This window comes from Helianthus annuus, chromosome 10 (genome assembly GCF_002127325.2).
Source record: "Helianthus annuus cultivar XRQ/B chromosome 10, HanXRQr2.0-SUNRISE, whole genome shotgun sequence".
Lineage (NCBI taxonomy): Eukaryota > Viridiplantae > Streptophyta > Magnoliopsida > Asterales > Asteraceae > Helianthus > Helianthus annuus.
Genome location: NC_035442.2, coordinates 170331877 through 170350777, shown reverse-complemented (window position 1 = coordinate 170350777; position 18901 = coordinate 170331877). Strand labels below are relative to the sequence as shown.

Below are 18901 nucleotides of genomic sequence, written 5' to 3'. Positions count from 1 at the left end.
AAGTAACAATTGCGTAACGTCTCGACTTAACCATTATTGTGAATGCTCATGAGAATTCACAATTCTTTTATACGTAGTCATTAAAGTTTGAATTCATTTGTGTATTTATCCCCAGGGATTAAGTTATTCTATAAAGGCTCCTAATTGTAAGAAGTGTAAGAAGATTTATAGAATGACAAGTGTCCAATAACCTAAAATTAAACCCACTATATCACCACCCAAAACCTAAACACCCACCCCCACCACCACCCAAAAACCTAACCCCCCCCCCCCCCCCCAAAAAAAAAGGGCTTGGTTATTCACACATCCCCTTTGGTTATTTGCACATCCCTTGAACCCTATAGGAAGCGTATAGGGTAATACGGTTTCTCTGGGTCCAAGCGTATTGAGCAATACACTTCCTATATGTATACTTGAAGTACAAACTTTTCAGAAGATGGTCAGCTAATGATTAGGGGACCAGAGGAAGCATATAGGGCAATACGGTTCCTCTAGGTCCAAGCGTATTAAGCAATACACTTCATATATGTGTACCAAACTTTTCAAAAGATGGTCAGCTAAAAGGAATTGTACAGGGCCATACGCTCCCTTAATGATTTTTTTTTTTCAAAAGACAAGAGGAATTATATAGGGCCATACGTTCCCTGGAGGAATTTTATTTATTTATTTTTTTTTTTGCAAGAACAGCATATTGTTATTAGTATCTTTTTGAACTTTATTTTTTAAACATTAATTAAGTTGTGTTTTTGTTATAAAATGATGTTAGTTTTTTTGTTATAAATTTTATAAAAGACGTAGTGAAATTAAGCAATCCAAACAAATTAAACATATCCAAATTAAACAAATATTACAAATACTTAAAATTAAATTCAATTATTCATACAGTACTACATAATATGATAATAAAAACCACTATCATCATCAATACTCGTCAGACTCCTCGTCAGACTCAGCGAGCTCCTCCTCTGTAAAGTTCGGGCCACACCTAGTAGAGGGTGACGGGCTGTGCCGTCTATAGGACGTGCCTGGAGCCTATAAAAAATTCAAACAAAATACTCATTACATAACATTAAAATTGTTCGTAGAAAATGAAATAAAACAAAATAACATACCTGCATGGAAAGGTCGGACAGAGGAAAGAGCGGCATGGTCTGGCCGGACCGAGGAAAATGTGGCAAGGAAAGGTCTGGCTGAGTATAGGACGGGTCGTAAGGCTATAAGAATTTAAACAAAATACCCATTACATCTCAAATACCTGTCGAACAGTGTCCGCCACCCCGCATGTCTCTAACGAATCCCAATGTATCCCTCTCATGCACCCTACCTTCATCTCCCTAAGTTTATTGAACCGTTTCGCTTCATACGTTTGGGAAAGGTATATCATATATAGATATTGTGAACAATCGTCACCGGCCCATGGATCGAAATCTCCCGCGCGATCCATCTCATCATCTGACGCCATATCTGCAAATTTAAAATTAAAAGAATTTAAGTTATACAAATAATATATAAACGTTTTTTTGACACATTTTTATAAAAATGATTCAGATTAGGGGACCAGGGGAACCATATTGCCCCATACGCTTCCTATACATTGGCTCTAGGGGAATCATATTGCCCCATACGCTTCCTATACTTTGGGTCTAGGGGAACCATATTGCCCCATACGCTTCCTATACTTTGGGTCTAGGGGAACTATATTGCCCCATACGCTTCCTATTATACCAGTAGGAATCGTATTCCCAATACGCTTCCTATTGATTTAATGCGTTCACCAACCCAAGCCCTATGGGAAGTGTATTGCCCTATACGCTTCCTATTAAACTTATGGGAATCGTATTGGGCAATACGCTTCCTATTGGGTCATAGAACCGTATTGCCCAATACGCTTCCTATTGGTGTCCATTTAATGCTTCAAACCCTATAGGAAGCGTATTGGCCTATATGGTTGATTGGTTTCTATTGAGGGATGTACAAAAATTTTAGGGGATGTGTAGATACCATCACCCAAAAAAAAACCTAACCCCCCACCACCACCCAAAAACCTAACCCCCCCCCCCAAAAAAAAAAAAAAAAAAAAAAAAAACTAAAAAGAATCTAAAAAAAAAACTAAACACCCACCCTCACCCAAAAACCTAAACCCCCCACCCCCTCGGCAATTTTTTTTTTTTGGGGGGGGGGGGGGCGGTGATGGGGGAGGGGTGGGTGGGGGTGACGGTTTAGGTGTTTGGGTGGTGGTGGATGTTTAAGGTTTTTTTTTTTTTTTTTGTAGTGGGTTTTTTAGGAGCTTTTGTACCCTTCTTACAATTAGGATCCTTTGTATTTGATTCTAATCCCCAAGTTATGTACAGTAGAAACTCTATAAAATAATACACTTGGAACCACCAAAATTTATTAATTAAAAGAGTTATTAATTAATCGATAAATTAATAATTATTAATTTATATATTAATTAATATTTTATTAATTTATAGTAGAATACTTAGTTTACAAACACATTTCAAGCTTCCACTTAATTATTGTATACAATGCATGTATATCAAATGAACGACCCAATTTGAAAGAAACCTTCAATCTCCCACCTTATTATGCTTCTTGTGTTCAATGTATCACTTTATGGGCATTAAAAATATTTTCTATATAAATACAAGATCAAAATAGCTTAACACAAACAAATCATACACACAACATGGCTTCCCATCTTAAAGGTGTGAAAAAAACAACAATGACAGACGAGATTCGAAGAGCATTATGCAAGCACAACAAGGATAATCCAAGTCTCACTCAAAAGCAATTGCAAGAATGGGTTCATAGTAACTATGGTTTGCAGGTGAGTCAAGCGACAATATCGAATACAGTTAAGCGGTCTTTAGAGTATCTCTCACTTGCTCCCGAAAGAGGCGATGTTAAGCGGCACAAACCAGCAAAATTTCCTGACCTAGAAAAATCTCTTTATGAATGGATTCTTCAATATCAAGAACATGTGAATATGACAGGTGAACTAATCATCGAGAAGGCGAAAAAGTTCATGAAAGATATGTATCCAGTAGACACTCCAGACTTTACTTTTTTGCCACCAAACACAACTTCAAAAATTCAACCTTGTGACGCGGGGATCATGCGAGCTTTTAAGATGCATTATCGTCGTCGATTTTATAGAAGTCTTTTGGAGGGTTATGAATTAGGGGTTCCAAATCCAGCAAAAATAAATGTATTAGATGCAATGAATCTTGCAATTTCAGCATGGACTATGGATGTTCGTGCAAATACAATTGCTAACTGCTTTCGTCATTGTAAACTTCGATCAACAGATAACATGACTTTTGAGAACTCAGATGAAGGTGGTGAAAGCCCTCAAGAACTCCAGAATTTAATCAAAGAGTTGGGTTATCGCAATGCAATGGATGTCGAAGATGTTCTGACTCACCCAGAAGAAAATGTAGTTGCACAGTTGTTGACGACTGATGAAGAAATTATTGAAAGCGTTATTGGAATTAATAAAGATGATATCGATGAAGAAGATGATGAAAGTTCTACAATGGAGCCCCCTTCGCGAAACGAAGCTATTAAAGCGTCATCACATTGAACAATTTCTTGTTGAGCTATGAGAAAACAACACCAGAAGTTCTTACCATACTAAGGAAAATTAGAGACGAGATTCAAGGGGAAATTGATTTCAACAAAAAAACAAAAGACAATTGAGTCATTTTTCAAGAAACCTTCATAAGTCATTCATGTAATATGCTATATATAAGGAATTATTAATTTATATTTTATATGGGGTTTAAAGAAATTATCAAAAATGTATTATCTTATAATTTTAGCGAATTATTATTTAGCACCCTATCCCCGAGTCGGGATCGGCAAAAATATTATCTTAGAGAGTTTATTAAATAATCAAGTATTAATTTATCGAGTTTCTACTGTAGTTATGTGAATTGTGAACGTTAATACCTTTCCTTTAAAAAATGGAATACTTCTCTATGTATTCTTTAATCTTGATTATTTTTTCAATCGATGATAATATAGTTTAAAATTGATTTCGATTATATAAAGTTTAAAATTGATTTTACGTATTGTCATTTCATTTTATCTTATCTTTTATTATACGTAAAAGTTAAATATGTGATAAAAATATTAAATTGTATAACTGTGACTTTTTTACAGGAAACCAGTAGAACACTTGACTTTCTTTTGAAAAAGATGTAGATCGAGTAGTAGTCATCACGTGATAAGATTTGTGTTCTGAATATGTCATGTGCACAGCCACTTGGATGTCAAATTCAAAGTTACCATCTTAGTCAAACTCAATTTTTTTTAAAACTAAAATAAAGTGGTGGTATAAAGATTTAAAGCATGAATAAAAAAATAAATAAACAAACGTATCAGCTAGAACTCCGTTCAAAAAGTCAGGCCTAGATAGAGTTAAATACGAAGATAAAAGTAAACCATGTCTCTATTTAGAAAGATAGAGAAGTTGTTTTTAGATGAGACTATGAGTACATGATAAGATTTACTAAGCAATTGATGTAAATAAAAAGGTTGAATGGGCGGACCCAAGTGTTATGTTGGTTGGGCGGACGCACCCTTTGAAAACAAAATTAGTGTATTTTTTTGATAAAAAACTCTATCGCACCCCTTAAAAATATGGTTAAACCTCTCATCCGAAACCAATGGGTGGTGGTCCATTGGCAAAAGCAAAACCTTTAAACACTTTAGGAGAGGGGAAGGTCTTGAGTTTCAGTCTCACTGACAACAAGGAATAAAAGAAATTTACCGTTAAAAAAGAAACCCATCATCCGCACCGCAGCAAATAATTTATGGATCCGCCAATACGAGAAAAGAAAAATTAACGACTCATACATTATATTTTTTATTTGTATTAATTAAACTCTTATTCTAAGCCGCTTAATTATTATTGTTATTAAATAAAACATAATAAATTGCCAGAGAACCACACTCATTCCATGTTCCACTTATTGAATATGTCATGGCAAATAGTATTTCTATTTCGTTCTCCTAATGCTACTATCATGACATTTAATATACCTTTTAATTTTTGTTTTAAGTTTCGATATAACATGTCTATATTATATATTTCTTTGATCAAATAATTTAAATTAGGTTTAGCATGTCTAACATTATTTTTGTTATTGTCTTTCTTATCCTTTCAGTTTTTAATTGTTTTGTGTTTTTTCATTTTGTCTTTTACTTGTTAAGAATTATCATTATTATTAACACAAACAAAAACTAAATTTCAAATAAATTTACAAACAAAACATAAATAATTACAGATAATAAAATAATTTACATTACTTCTCTACTAGTCTAAAAAGTTCTATTTTAACTAAAACATCATGTTTTTGTCCCTTTTGCCTTTGACACATTTAGCTCCCTAGCGCCAGAGGCTATCCAATTTCTGACCAGGGTCCAACAGGTCATCCACAGCAATTGTTCAGCCTCAGGGGAGAGGGTTTTGTCTTTGGTAGATTAAGGTTTGCAATTCAGAAAGGGGTGACGACGCAACTTGTTGGCCGTCTACCTTCTGTTTTGATGTAACTTTGCAAGTATAATCAAGGTTCACAAGGTGTTTTTTAATCAAAAAAAAAAAAACTAAAGCATCATTTAGACTTATTAAGCTTGGAATAAGTATTTTATATTGTTATATATTATACCAGTTTGTCTATACAAGTATAAAACGTATTTGTACTTGTATAGACAAACTTGTCTATAAGACACTGCGTATTGTTCTCATGACTTGTCACAAAGTGGTTATTTTCTGTTTAATCTGTAAATATATATTTTAATTTAACTATCATTAAATTTGTTTCTTTGAATATAAAACAGATTTACATATTAAGAACTATTTCTTATTGAATTTTACAAAACATGTTGAATTATACTAATATTAAAACAATATTCAGGGTCTCTAATCTTTCAAGAAATAAACTCATTAAACACACTATAAAGAAGCAAGTTATATATGCATATATGTGTTGTAAGTTAGGCTTTGGGAGTTTTTCAAAAAAAAATGGAAAATTGCACAAAGTGGTTATTTTCTGTTTAATCTGTAAATATATATTTTAATTTAACTATCATTAAATTTGTTTCTTTGAATATAAAACAGATTTACATATTAAGAACTATTTCTTATTGAATTTTACAAAACATGTTGAATTATACTAATATTAAAACAATATTCAGGGTCTCTAATCTTTCAAGAAATAAACTCATTAAACACACTATAAAGAAGCAAGTTATATATGCATATATGTGTTGTAAGTTAGGCTTTGGGAGTTTTTCAAAAAAAAAGGAAAAATTTTCTTTTTAACCCTAAAGTTTTAATGTTTGACAATTTAAGTTTAAATTTCTAATTTTTGTTTTCTTTTAACCCTAAAGTTTTAATCTTTGACAATTTACCCTAAAGTTTTAATACTTGACAATTTAAGTTTAAAATTTTTAATCTTTGTTTCCTTTTTAACACTAAAGTTTTAATCTTTGACAATTTAACTTTAAAGTTTTAATTTTTGGTAAGTTAACCCCTTTGATTAATTTGATTTTTTACTTCTAATTCAAAAGTTTCCATCTTTTGCGATTTAACCACTTTGATTTTTTTTTTACTTATGTGTTGTAATCTTGACTTTGGAGGTTTTTTCAAAGAAAAAATGATTATACATATGGTTGTTGTAACCTTGGCTTTGGAGGTTTTTAAAAAAAATTGATTTTTTTACTTTTCACCCAAAAGTATTTCATAAATTACTTTTAACCCAAAACTATTTGTTTTTTTTTTTACTTTTAACACAAAACTTTTTATCTTTTGCAATCTATCCTCACAACTTTTTTTACTTTCAACTTTGGTCCTTTATAGTTTTCATTTTCCGCAAATTTTTCGCTATATGCTTCGTTGTAAATTTTGTGACTTAACACATCGCAACGTGCGTCTTTGGTTTAGCGTTTTTACGTTTCGTTCTAAATTTTGCGAGTTAACAAGACGCAACGTGCGTGTGTGGGTGAACATTTTTACATCATCTACGTTTTTCCCGTTTGACGGGTTCAACATAACGTACTTATCCTAAATCGATTTAGTTATAACTAAAGAATCTCCGCCGCATTGCGGCGGGTCGTAATTCTAGTTCGTATTTAAAACACACGTTAAGCTTTTAGTCTTAAAAATAATCAACTTTTAGTAGTTTACACCTTTTTAACCAAAGAAAAAGTAATTTAATTTGAGATCTGTAGTTAACCTTTTTTATACTTTATTTATTTATTTTCTATTTCTTAACGGTAAATTGTTCCCACATACAAGAAACAAATCATGCTTTTAGGTAATTTAGTTTTTTATATAGAAGTAATATAAAGTTTTATTTCCGTTTATTCTAGACAAGAAAATTTCTTCATATTATAAATAGAAAACTAGATCACCTTGTTAATTTGCATAAGAAACGTTCTCTAAAATAAAAAATCTTACATTAAAGTTTTATTAAAACCGATATTTTTATACCAAAAATTCAAAAACCAAATAACAACCTATATTAAAGCGATAATATATAAAAAATTCAAACTAATATATCAAGTCATTTCGTCTTCTCGTATGGATTTTCAATGTTTACAAAACATCAAGTCTGAAAGAAACAAGTATAAAAGCTAAGTAGTAAATAAATCAAAAAATAAGATGTTAAATAACAGAAAATAAAAATATTGAACTTCGTTCCAACACTCAATGACACTTCAAATGAACTCAACCGCAACCATTAGGCTGTACGGTGTGGTCCGACGCCCCTACCACAAGCTCAAACACCGCCCCACTAAACAAGGGCGCCAAGGTGGGATTCTGAATAGGTTAACGAGCGTTAAAGAAAGAGGAATGTGATTGACCGGCCAACTAACGAGAGCACACTGTTTGAGAGCACACCATACAGCCTAGCCGGTTTCTAGTCCAACCCACCAATCCGGTTCAATTATGAAAAGCATGATTATAACATAACACAATCTAAAGTATTAAATGTTATTTTTATTTTTAAGTAATATATATTTTTATTCAATACATAAAACGACATATAACGATAAACTTCACCCACACCAACTCCGTATAAAAGGCCACATGACCCACAACATGTTTTCCTCATAAACCACAAAAGTAAACAAGTTTGTTACTTCTTCTTAGTCCCCTACATCCCTCTTATACCACTTCTTCACCCCATTTCCACAATGGAAACCACCGTCAGCTGGTACAACTCCGGTAGCCTGAGCCGCTGTTGGAGCCGAAGACCCACCGACTACGACGAGCTCGTAACAATGACCGTTTCGACTTCCAAAGCACGTATTATTTGGAGAATTTTGTTAAGAAAAATTAAGAGAGCAAAGAAAAATATTTACAGATTTTCAGATTCGACGCGATTTCGCTATGAGGCTGGTGAGTATGCACAAAACTTTGATCACGGGTTAATGTCGCACGATTCGGATGATTTATCGAGGTCGTTTTCGGCCCGTTTTGCTGCTCCTAATTCTGCAATGTTTCACCGCAAGAGATGATTGATTTAAAGATTGGAAGGTTTAGAATTTATGGATTGTTTTTTGAACAAAATTAATTATGCAATTAAAATGTATCGTTTAGTTTTAATCATGTTTTGTAAGCGTATGGTTTATGAAAGATGTTGATATCGGTTTATCATTTCAGGCAAGTGAGTGAACATGTGTGAAGGCATGTGACATGTTTCGTGCGCTCATGGTGTGTACTAGATCAGTTTTCTTGTAAAAATATTATAATAAAATAGGTAGAATAAAAAATTTGAAATAATAAATAATATTCCTTTAATTATTGGGAGACTTGTAACGGTTTGAATATAGTTGGTGATTTGATTGATTAATCCTACCAATCTAGGATCGATTTTGAGGCAATCGAAATTTTTAAACATTGATTGGGAGTATATTTTATTATTTATATTTCTATATCTTTTGTTATTAATTTGTAAAAAAATATAATGCTTGGCATTATTGTACTTGCGGAAATGGGTTGAGTCTGTTGAGTTTTTCAAGACTGACTAGTTAGACTAAATGGTATGGGGGGCCGGCTTTGGCCCGGCGACGCACCCCGACACCGCCCCCCTTTGGAGCGTCCCGACTTCTCCGTCTCCCCAGCAACGAGCACGACGGGCCACCATTCTCTCTCTCTCTCTTCTTTCTCTCTCTAAAAAATCAAATCAATTATATTTTTTAATTGTTTTTATAAATAGTGTGGGGCCCCATCCTCCACCTCTTTGGTCCATCCCCTTTAGGGCCATCCTCACTCTCGATGACGTGACGGCCCATCCCCTTGGGGATGAGCCTAACCATACCGATTAGTCCAAACACACGCGCTTATGCCTAGTTTAGAAAAGAAGTGTAACATTTTTATTTAATGTAGCTGTATAAACATATTTATGATTACAACACAAATGATGAAATTATATATGTGTGTATATATAAAAAAAACTAGTATATGTATAAGAGGAAGGATCCATCGATTTTGCCTAAGTAGCCAAAGAAGGATTGTGATGATGACACGTGGCACTCCTAATAAGTAGAAATGAATGACATTTTGGTCATTATAAATAGAAGTGAAAATGACATGTGGCACCCCTTTTGTTTTTTAAAAATACAACAAAAGAAATCTAGTAGAAAAAAATCTAGTAAAAAATATAGCACAAAAATGTATTACAAAAAATATAGCACAAAAAAATCTAGTACAAAAAAATATAACACGAAAAAATTCAGCAAAAAAATGCAGTACAAAAAAATCCAACACAAAAAGTTGAGAAAAAAAAATTAAGACAAAAATTCAGCACAAAATATTTAGCACAAAAATATAGTAAAAAAATCCAGCACAAAAAATGTTATACAACATAGAAATACAACACATTTTAGTGGGTGTTTTTAGTCTTCATATTTTATATAGCAATATGGTACTCGAATTAAAGATAAAAACACGCTCGATTTTACGGTGAAATTTTTATGAAAAAATAATGTCGTATAAAAAGTTATGAACGTTTAAAAAATAGGGGTAGAATATGCATGTGCCTTGCATGTGGATAGAGAAAATCCATAAATAGGATTTTCCCAAGATACCCTTCAATTCTCCTTTCTCCTACACTTTCATCTTAACCGTTGATTTGAAAAATGAATAGCTAAGATTCCTTCTCATCATACTTAGGCAAAATAAACTTTTTATTGATAAATAGGAGATGATCAAATAGGAAGTTTGTTTTGGATAGAAAGCAATATGGTTATGACATGTGGCAAAATTTAAAATAAGACTAAATTACAAAAATTGTCCTTTAGTTATCTATCAAATTTCATCCTTTGTCCTTTGTCTTTAAAATGCACATGTAACACCCCGTGTTTTCCAAAGTCAAAGTCAAGATCAAGTGTTGACTGTTATTGGAATTAAAGATTAATAAAGATTAATTTCATTTTAGTTTCATTTTGATTTTCGTATTATTTGGAGTAAGTGTTGTATAATTAAACCAAATCGACCGATAATCGAACTGTGAATCAACGACCGATTGTGTGTGATAGGAAGTAACAACGCAATAAAGCTAGTCAATCAATAATCAAGCTAATCAAATCAATCATCAAACTCAAGTGTGGGGATTTTAGTACTTTTTATACGTGTGTGTGTGTGCCTTATGTGTTATTTGTGCATGTTTACTTTTATGTTAAAGTGTGTGGTGAATCAATCAAATCAATCAAGACTCGAAGGTGAATCAAACTCAATCGAGACCGACTTTGGAAACAAGTTGTAAGGATGCTTGTATGTTAGATATAGTAGTTAGGACTAAAAGTAATTTGATTAGGAATTCTATCATTCTCAAATTATCGTTCATCGAACTCGAAATATCGAAAATCGTCGCGAAACACTCAAAATCAGGCAAGCCGTTCGAACAGGGCAACCTGATCGAACAGGCTAGCCGATCGAACAGGGCAACCTGATCGAACAGGCTAGCCGATCGAACAGGACTGTTCGATCGGACAGCTGCTCGATCAGGAATGCTGCTCGATCAGCTGACCTTTCCTCTTTTGGAAGCCTATAAATAGGGCTGTCCTTGTCAAGCTTTCCACTTTTGGAAAAGCTCTGACCGACCAGCCACTTTTTCTCACTAAATCCAAGATTTCTCTCAAACCGGTAAGTATTTCACTCCAATCTCTGTACGTTTTTGTTCATTAATCGATTCTCCATCTTTCTATCTTTCAAAATCCGATTTTCATCCATGAAATCACCAAGATCTAGGTGTTCTTGAGTGATGTCATCATGGTGTTCTTGGTGTTCATCAAGAACTTCATGTTCTTGACTTCATTCAACCATGAATAAGCTAGATCTGACCGATTTCTACATCAATAACCTAAAATCTTCCATAGATCTTAACATTTCACGGTGGAAAAGGATTGGAAGATGGGTTTTCATCTATCTTTCAACTCTTTTACACTCAAGAAGGTGAAAACGAGACTTGAACCGATTTACAAATCAACCTAAACAAACACATGGTTCAAGATTCGAGTTCTACCAAGAGATATACCGATTCCGGGTTAAACTTAAACTTGGGTTCCAAACCGTCTCTGACCGAGTCTGGGTGATTCCTGCTCAAGTCAGTAGGCTAAATAGGGACTTCAGTTTTGTGATTCAACTCGTAGTCAAAATATCTCTAAAACACCAACAAACAACGGGAATAACCAAGTGTTAGGTGATAAGTTAACCAAATCGAGAAGCTGGCCGAACGGCTAGGCTGTTCGATCGAACAGCCCAACCGAACGACTATGCCAGCCGATCGACTAGGCTAACCGATCGACCAGCACTTAGACTCACCAACTCACAAAGTGTAGTATTGACGAGGTACTGTTCGATCGGCTACGCCATTCGATTGTAATCATTACTGCTCGGATCATGAGATACTATACTTTAAAAACACTTAGACTTTTCAAAGCATTGGAATGTCACCCGATCGAACATACCAACCGATCGAGTGACATACTTGAAAGCAGCAAAGTGCTAACCGATCGGTTGGGGTAACCGGTCGAACAGCAGTTCGATCGACCAACTTGAAAGGTAGTACAAACCATCATACACAAACACATCCTTCACATCAAAGGAAGAAACAATCCACTTGAAGGAACCAGCCGATCGAGCCAGCCAGCCGATCGAATGGATATTCGAACGGACTTTCAAACCAATCGAACAGCCCACTCGATCGAACTGCTGTCCGATCGATTGGCCTATCCGATCCAGTTTCCCTTTGTTTACTTTTTCCGCGTTACTCATCGTTGTGTTATCGAACTATTCAGGCTAACCTATTCTCAGTGCTCCCTTCAATCCACAATCAATCACTGTGAGTATACTCGATCCCTTTTTGCTTTTAGCACTTTTGGGTGTTACATACGTAAACTATCAAAATCACAATCAATACAACTATTTGAACGCTAACCTATTTGCATGTATTACTTGTCTAAATGATTGCTGTTTATTATGTTTACACGTGGAGTGCTATCTACCTGCTTTAGCAACATAGTACTATAGTTTGGACTCAGCACCCGTTCACACGGGGGTTGCTAAGGACAATTACTTGCATGGATTACGGTGGTAATCATGCATTGCGAACTGTCTCGGACAGTCAACCCGAAGTCGTTGGTATCGATGGTCCCATGTTGATAATTTACGTGCATCGTTTGCCCTTGTGTACGTGCTTGGTTATGCGTAAACTATCCGAACTTTATATGCTATATCAAACTTGTGTACTCACCTTTACATTATATGTATTGACTTTTATTTTAACGTATGTGACAGGTGTTTAAGCTACTAGCGTGCTAGGGAAGCGAGACCATAATAAACTTCTAGGAGTCTGTGTCCGTAGGACGGTGTCCACGTACCTGTTCCAGGGCCATAATTATCTGTAGATCTTGCACTGGCACTTGTAGTCAGTAAGATCCACAGTAGTCGTCTAGAGGTCTTAAAACAATATTTACATTTGGTCTGTAATAATTAAGTATCCGAGTGGTCGGAACAGTTCCCATATTGTTTAGTTGCTTTCTATGATAACTGGTTATTGTTTGGGACACGGTATGGGACGTGTTATATAACTGAATTGTATGATAGTTGTTGTGGAAACTTCTGAACAATCTGTTTCGCTCAGTGCCGCGCCCCGATGATTCCGCCATCGGTTGGGGTGTGACAGCACACTCCATGTCCTTTACGACTAAATTAAGCACACTCTATGTCCTTTAAGACTTAACCTCTGCCATGTGCCACTCATGTGAGAGGGCAAAAACGTCATTTTCAACCATTTCTTTTCCCACACTTCATTTATACACTGATTACCAATTTCACAATTAATACTCCACAAAAACCTAGTTCAACCATTCTGAGAGCTGGACGAAAATGGAGAGTCACACTCGTACAAACATTCAACAAGAAGAAGTTGATGAGTACTATGGTGAGTCACAAAAGGATTTCGAGGGATGTATTACTGCAGAAGAGAGGGAAGCACAAGAAGGTACAAATTTCTTTTCAGATTTCATGAATGAATTTGATCCTTTATTAGGTCATAAAACAAACATGATCAACAATGACAATGAAAACTTTGTTGAGTCAACTGTTATACATGATGAAGTTCAGAGTTCAGATGAAATGAATGATGAAGATGAAAGTGATAGTGACTTTGTAGGTGATGATACAGGGAAGGATGATGTAGAGGTAGACATTAGAGATTTTAGGCTTAACATTGATCAGGGAGTTGAGGACAATAACAATGTAGTTGTGGAAAACCATGATGAAGATGTGTTAGATAATGATAAATTAGATAGTAGAATGTACTTAGAGTTCAAGATGGTTGTGATGGATTGTTAACACCGTATGGTAACAAAAAGTTTGAAGAGATAAAACATCAAGCAAGTAGGTGTTCAGTCATCTGGAATGGAGAAGACCATTATCGGGTTAAAGGCCCAACTGGTTTTGGTGTTGTGGTGGATTTGAAAAGGAGATCTTGTACTTGCAGAAAATGGGAGATCACAGGGTTGCCATGTAAACATGTAGTTGCTGCTATATGGAACAAGAATATGTATGGTGGTAGAGGAATAGAACTGCCAGAGACATATGTTCATCCAGTTTACACAATGGAGAGGTGGAAGCAGGTGTATAGGTTCAAGATTTATCCAATCAATGGCAGGACATTGTGGCCTAAGACTAATATCCCAACCATTCTGACAGCACCCAAGTATCACAAGCCTATTGGTAGGCCCAAAAAGGCCAGAAAGAAGTCAACAATTGAGTTGGAAGAGGCAACAAAAGGTGGAAGACTTTCAAAGAGGGGGACTATAAAGACTTGTTCCAAGTGTGGCAAAGCAAGGCATAATAGCAGGACCTGCAAGGGACAAGAACAGTCTTAGGATGTTACTGCAGTTTGTATGGCTTAAAACTATCTTTTGGTTGGTTTAAACCATGTTTTGGATGTTACCGTAGTCTTTTAGTATGTCTTTCGGTTTAAAAACTTTTTCTATGTATGGCTTAAAACTGTCTTTTGGTTGGTTTAAACCATTTATCTGTGATGAGTTTATGCTGTTATATTATAACTTTAGCTTCTTAATTAACTGGTTGCATATTCCTCTTTACGATATGTGTTTCAGCAATTTTATGCTATTATATTATAACTTTAGCTTCTTAATTAACTGGTTGCATATTCCTATTTACGATATGTGTTTCAGCAATTTTATGCTATTATATTATAACTTTAGCTTCTTAATTAACTGGTTGCATATTCCTCTTTACGATATGTGTTTCAGCAATTTTATGCTATTATATTATAACTTTAGCTTCTTAATTAACTGGTTGCATATTCCTATTTACGATATGTGTTTCAGCAATTTTATGCTATTATATTATACATATTCCTATTTACGATATGTGTTTCAGTATATGTAAGTAATCATCATAGCAATTTGCAGCCAAAGTGCAGCCAAAGTGATGTATCAGATTCTGCGGCATGCTTAAAGAGTCTAATGTAACCGATATTTGCAGCCAAAGTGAAGCCAATACTGCATCAGATATTTGCAGCGAAAGTGCAGCCAAAGTGCAGCGAAAAGTGCAGCCAAAGTGCAGCGAAAAGTGCAGCGAAAATGCAGCGAAAAGTGCAGCGAAAGTGCAGCCAAAGTGCAGCGAAAGTGCAGCGAAAAGTGCAGCGAAAAGTGCAGCGAAAGTGCAGCGAAAAGTGCAGCGAAAGTGCAGCGAAAATGCAGCGAAAAGTGCAGCGAAAGTGCAGCGAAAAGTGCAGCGAAAAGTGCAGCGAAAGTGCAGCGAAAGTGCAGCGAAAAGTGCAGCGAAAGTGCAGCGAAAGTGCAGCGAAAAGTGCAGCGAAAGTGCAGCGAAAAGTGTAGCGAAATTGGTTAAAAATTGGTAATCAGTCTGTATAAATGAAGTTTGGGAAGATAAATAGTTGAAAATGACGTTTTTGCCCTCTCACATGAGTGGCACATGGCAGAGGTTAAGTCTTAAAGGACATGGAGTGTGCTTAATTTAGTCGTAAAGGACATGGAGTGTGCATTTTAAAGACAAAGGACAGAGGATGAAATTTGATTGATAACTAAAGGACAATTTGTGTAATTTTGTCTTAAAATAAAGAGGAAGAGTATTTTAGTCAATCATATTCAATCTTCTTCTTTCTTCTCCTCCAGTAACTTCAAAATCCTACATCTTCAACCTTTTCTTCACTTTCTATCTCAATAATCACTACAGTATAGTACGGTTTTCGTCACCAATCAATGATTCAAACACCCAATCAACGTGTTCTTCAGCCTTTTTTGAAGAAACCAAGTTTAACTTCATACAATATCTCATTTTTTCCAGTGATTTTGAAGCGAATCACTCGATCCGTTCGATTCGATGCTAATAAGTGTTTCTATCATTCAAATTTCTTCAATCGTTGAAGAAATCGGCTTCGATCCATGTAAGAAATTCTTAAATTGCATTTTTATGATCTGGGTTTTTGAATTGAGTCATTGCGTTCTACGGGGGTTCCAAGGGGGCAACGCCCCCTTGGCGGGGGTCGAGCTGCCTCATTTCATAGACAGAGAGAACACTTTCTGGCCATTGCGTTTTTAGAAAAAAACACATTTTTTAAGTGTTTTTAGTTATAGTGCATTGCGTTTTAGAGAAAACACTTTCTTTTGTGTTTTTAGGCCATTGCGTTTAAGAAATAAGACATTTTATGTGTTTTCTGGCCATTGCATTTTAGAAATACATATTTTTGAAGTGTTTTTAGTCCATTGTGTTTTAGGTAAAACACATTTTTATGTGTTTTCAGTCCATGGCGTTTTACAAAAAAAAAAGACATTTTTAAGTGTTTTCTGGCCATTGCGTTTTAGAAAGTACATTTTCTTTTGTGTTTTTAGGCCATTGCGTTTTAGAAAACAGACATTTTTAAGTGTTTTCTAGCCATTGAGTTTTAGAAATAAGACATTTCTTTGTGTTTTTGTGCATTGCGTTTTAGGTAAAACACACTTTATGTGTTTTCAGTCCATTACGTTTTAGAAAGTATACTTTCTTTTGTGTTTTTAGGCTATTGCGTTTTAGAAATAAGACATTTTCTTTGTGTTTTCTAGCCATTGCGTTTTAGAAATAAGACATTTCTTTGTGTTTTTTTGTGCATTGCGTTTTAGAAAAAAGTCAATTTTATGTTTTTTTTCCATTGCGTTTTACGCAACTGGGTTTTTTCCATTACGTTTTACGCAACTAAGTTTTCAAAAAAACTTCAAAAATATAGCAATAGTATACTCGTTTTAAAGATAAAAAACGCTCGTTTTTTGGTACAATTTTTATAAAAAAATAATATCGTATGAAAAAGTTATTAACGTTTCAAAAATGAAGGGGAATTGGAGGAGAGAAACTATTGTTCTGGATTGACTATAATGCCCTTACACTAATCCACACACCTCTTTTATTCTCTTCAATTTCACTCATTTAATCTTAGCCCTTGATTAAATCAATTGATGGTCAAGATTACTTACTAACGTTCCTAGCCAAAAAAACTTCCTATTATATCCCAACCCTTGTAACTGATTATTAAAGTGATTCGTAATTATCATGAGTGTTAATTTTGAGTATATTTAAAATACCGATTATCACCTACCTATAATTTAACAACTTTTCTCGCACTTACATGTTTACTATTCATGTTTTCTTGACTTTTTTTATTTTTTTATTTAACTTTTTTTTACTGTTAACCTCAAACTTTTCATATTTTACAAATTTGTCAAAAATTCTTTTTCATTTCTAACCTGAATATTTTTCTACTTTCAGCTTTGCTTCTCTGTACTTTTCATATCACAATGCATGGGTTCTATGTCGACTTGGTTATTCTTTTATACGTTTTACGTTTTTGTTTAACTTTGCAAGTTAACACAACGAAACTAAAGTGCGTGGTTCAACATTTTTACGTCTATTTTTTGGTCGGTTTAACGGTCTCGCCACAAAGCGCGAGTCCTAAATACTAATTAAACTTATTTCCTAACTAATTATGAATTGTTTTACAATAATGGAAAACTATTAAAGGTTCTAAATTTTCTAAATATAAGACAGACAATGTAAATTTTAGATTCTTTTTTCTAAATATAATACAGGTTGTGGTATTTCAGCGGGAGTGTGGCATGGGATTTCTAGATGGTGTCAAATCCGAGATATTTTTGCTTTTCATGTTAAAGATTTGGTGGATATGCACGAGTTAAGCGGCGTGTCGGGGAATAAGAAAATGGTGCTTCACAGGGTGATTATAATTGCGTGTTGGCGCTTGTGGAGGGCTAGGAACAACAAGGTTTTCTCGCGTAAGGAGCCAAATGTGGTGGACATCATTGCTGATATCAAGATCTTGGGATTTCTATGGTACAAGCTTAGGTTCAAACAAGGAGTGGTGGATTGGGATAGATGGTGTAATTTTGATGTAATGTAACTGTGAACGTTTGTTTTTTTGTGGTTTTCGGCTTGCTATTTCCGCCTTGGTGATAGCTTGTCTTGGTTTAGTGGTTTTAATGAAAGTTATTCTTCAAAAAAAAATTTATATGTTTTACAAAACGTGTCCATAATAGTTAGTTGTAATTGATTTGTAGTAATATCAAAATAAAATAATGTAAATATTATTAGCATTTAATCTTATGTGTAGTTAAAATCATGGTTGCAAAAGTCTCTAGGCGCTCCCTAGTCGGTCGACCGGGGAGTTAAGAGTACTCGGCTTAGGCAGAGACTACTCAGGGAGTACTCGGACATGTTAAATTATAAAGAAATTAGTTTTCAGAAAATAAATATATGTCAAATAACATAAATTTACTAATATTTATAAAAAATACGTGAAAATGATATCCATTCTTTAATGTGATAGACCTAGAAATTATGTTTTATTTTTTAAGCCAAACTCGGCCCTAGTTGACCTACTAGATTCGATTCTGGCAGAGGTTGACCGCGTTTGATCGATTCCAAGTAATTAGGCGGAGTTGAAGAAAGTCGCCTCAGTAGCCTACCTTGTAGCGACTACTCGGGGAGCACTCGGCCTTGGAGACCTTGTTTTACAACCATGGTTAAAATGTATGGAGTAAAACCTTATTAATTATGTAAGTATAAATGAAAGTTTTAAGTAATTACTTATAATATATATACACACACATATTAGGTTTTTTTTTTTTTTTGAATGGCTTAAATTATATTAAGGGGGTGTTTGGTGTTGCGTTTTTAAAATAGATTTTGCGTTTTCAAAACTGCGTTTTAAAAAAGCATGTATGTACACCCTTCTACAAAACTGCATTTTGGAGGCAGATAATCACTTTTTCATTCAAACACTTTTTTAGATTATTTATGTTTTACAAACGCAATAATCAAATAATCACTTCAAAACGT

The 18901-nt window shown here is 34.5% G+C and overlaps 1 long non-coding RNA gene and 1 pseudogene across 1 annotated transcript; both read left to right on the top strand.

Moving 5' to 3' along the window:
• The first annotated feature begins 2725 nt into the window (after positions 1–2725).
• Positions 2726–3706, top strand: LOC110883303 (annotated as a pseudogene).
• Positions 3707–8111: 4405 nt separating this feature from the next.
• LOC118483224 lies at positions 8112–8815 on the top strand. The gene is made up of 2 exons (XR_004869925.1): positions 8112–8551; positions 8678–8815. It is a non-coding gene; the product is annotated as an uncharacterized LOC118483224 (long non-coding RNA).
• Positions 8816–18901: the final 10086 nt, after the last annotated feature.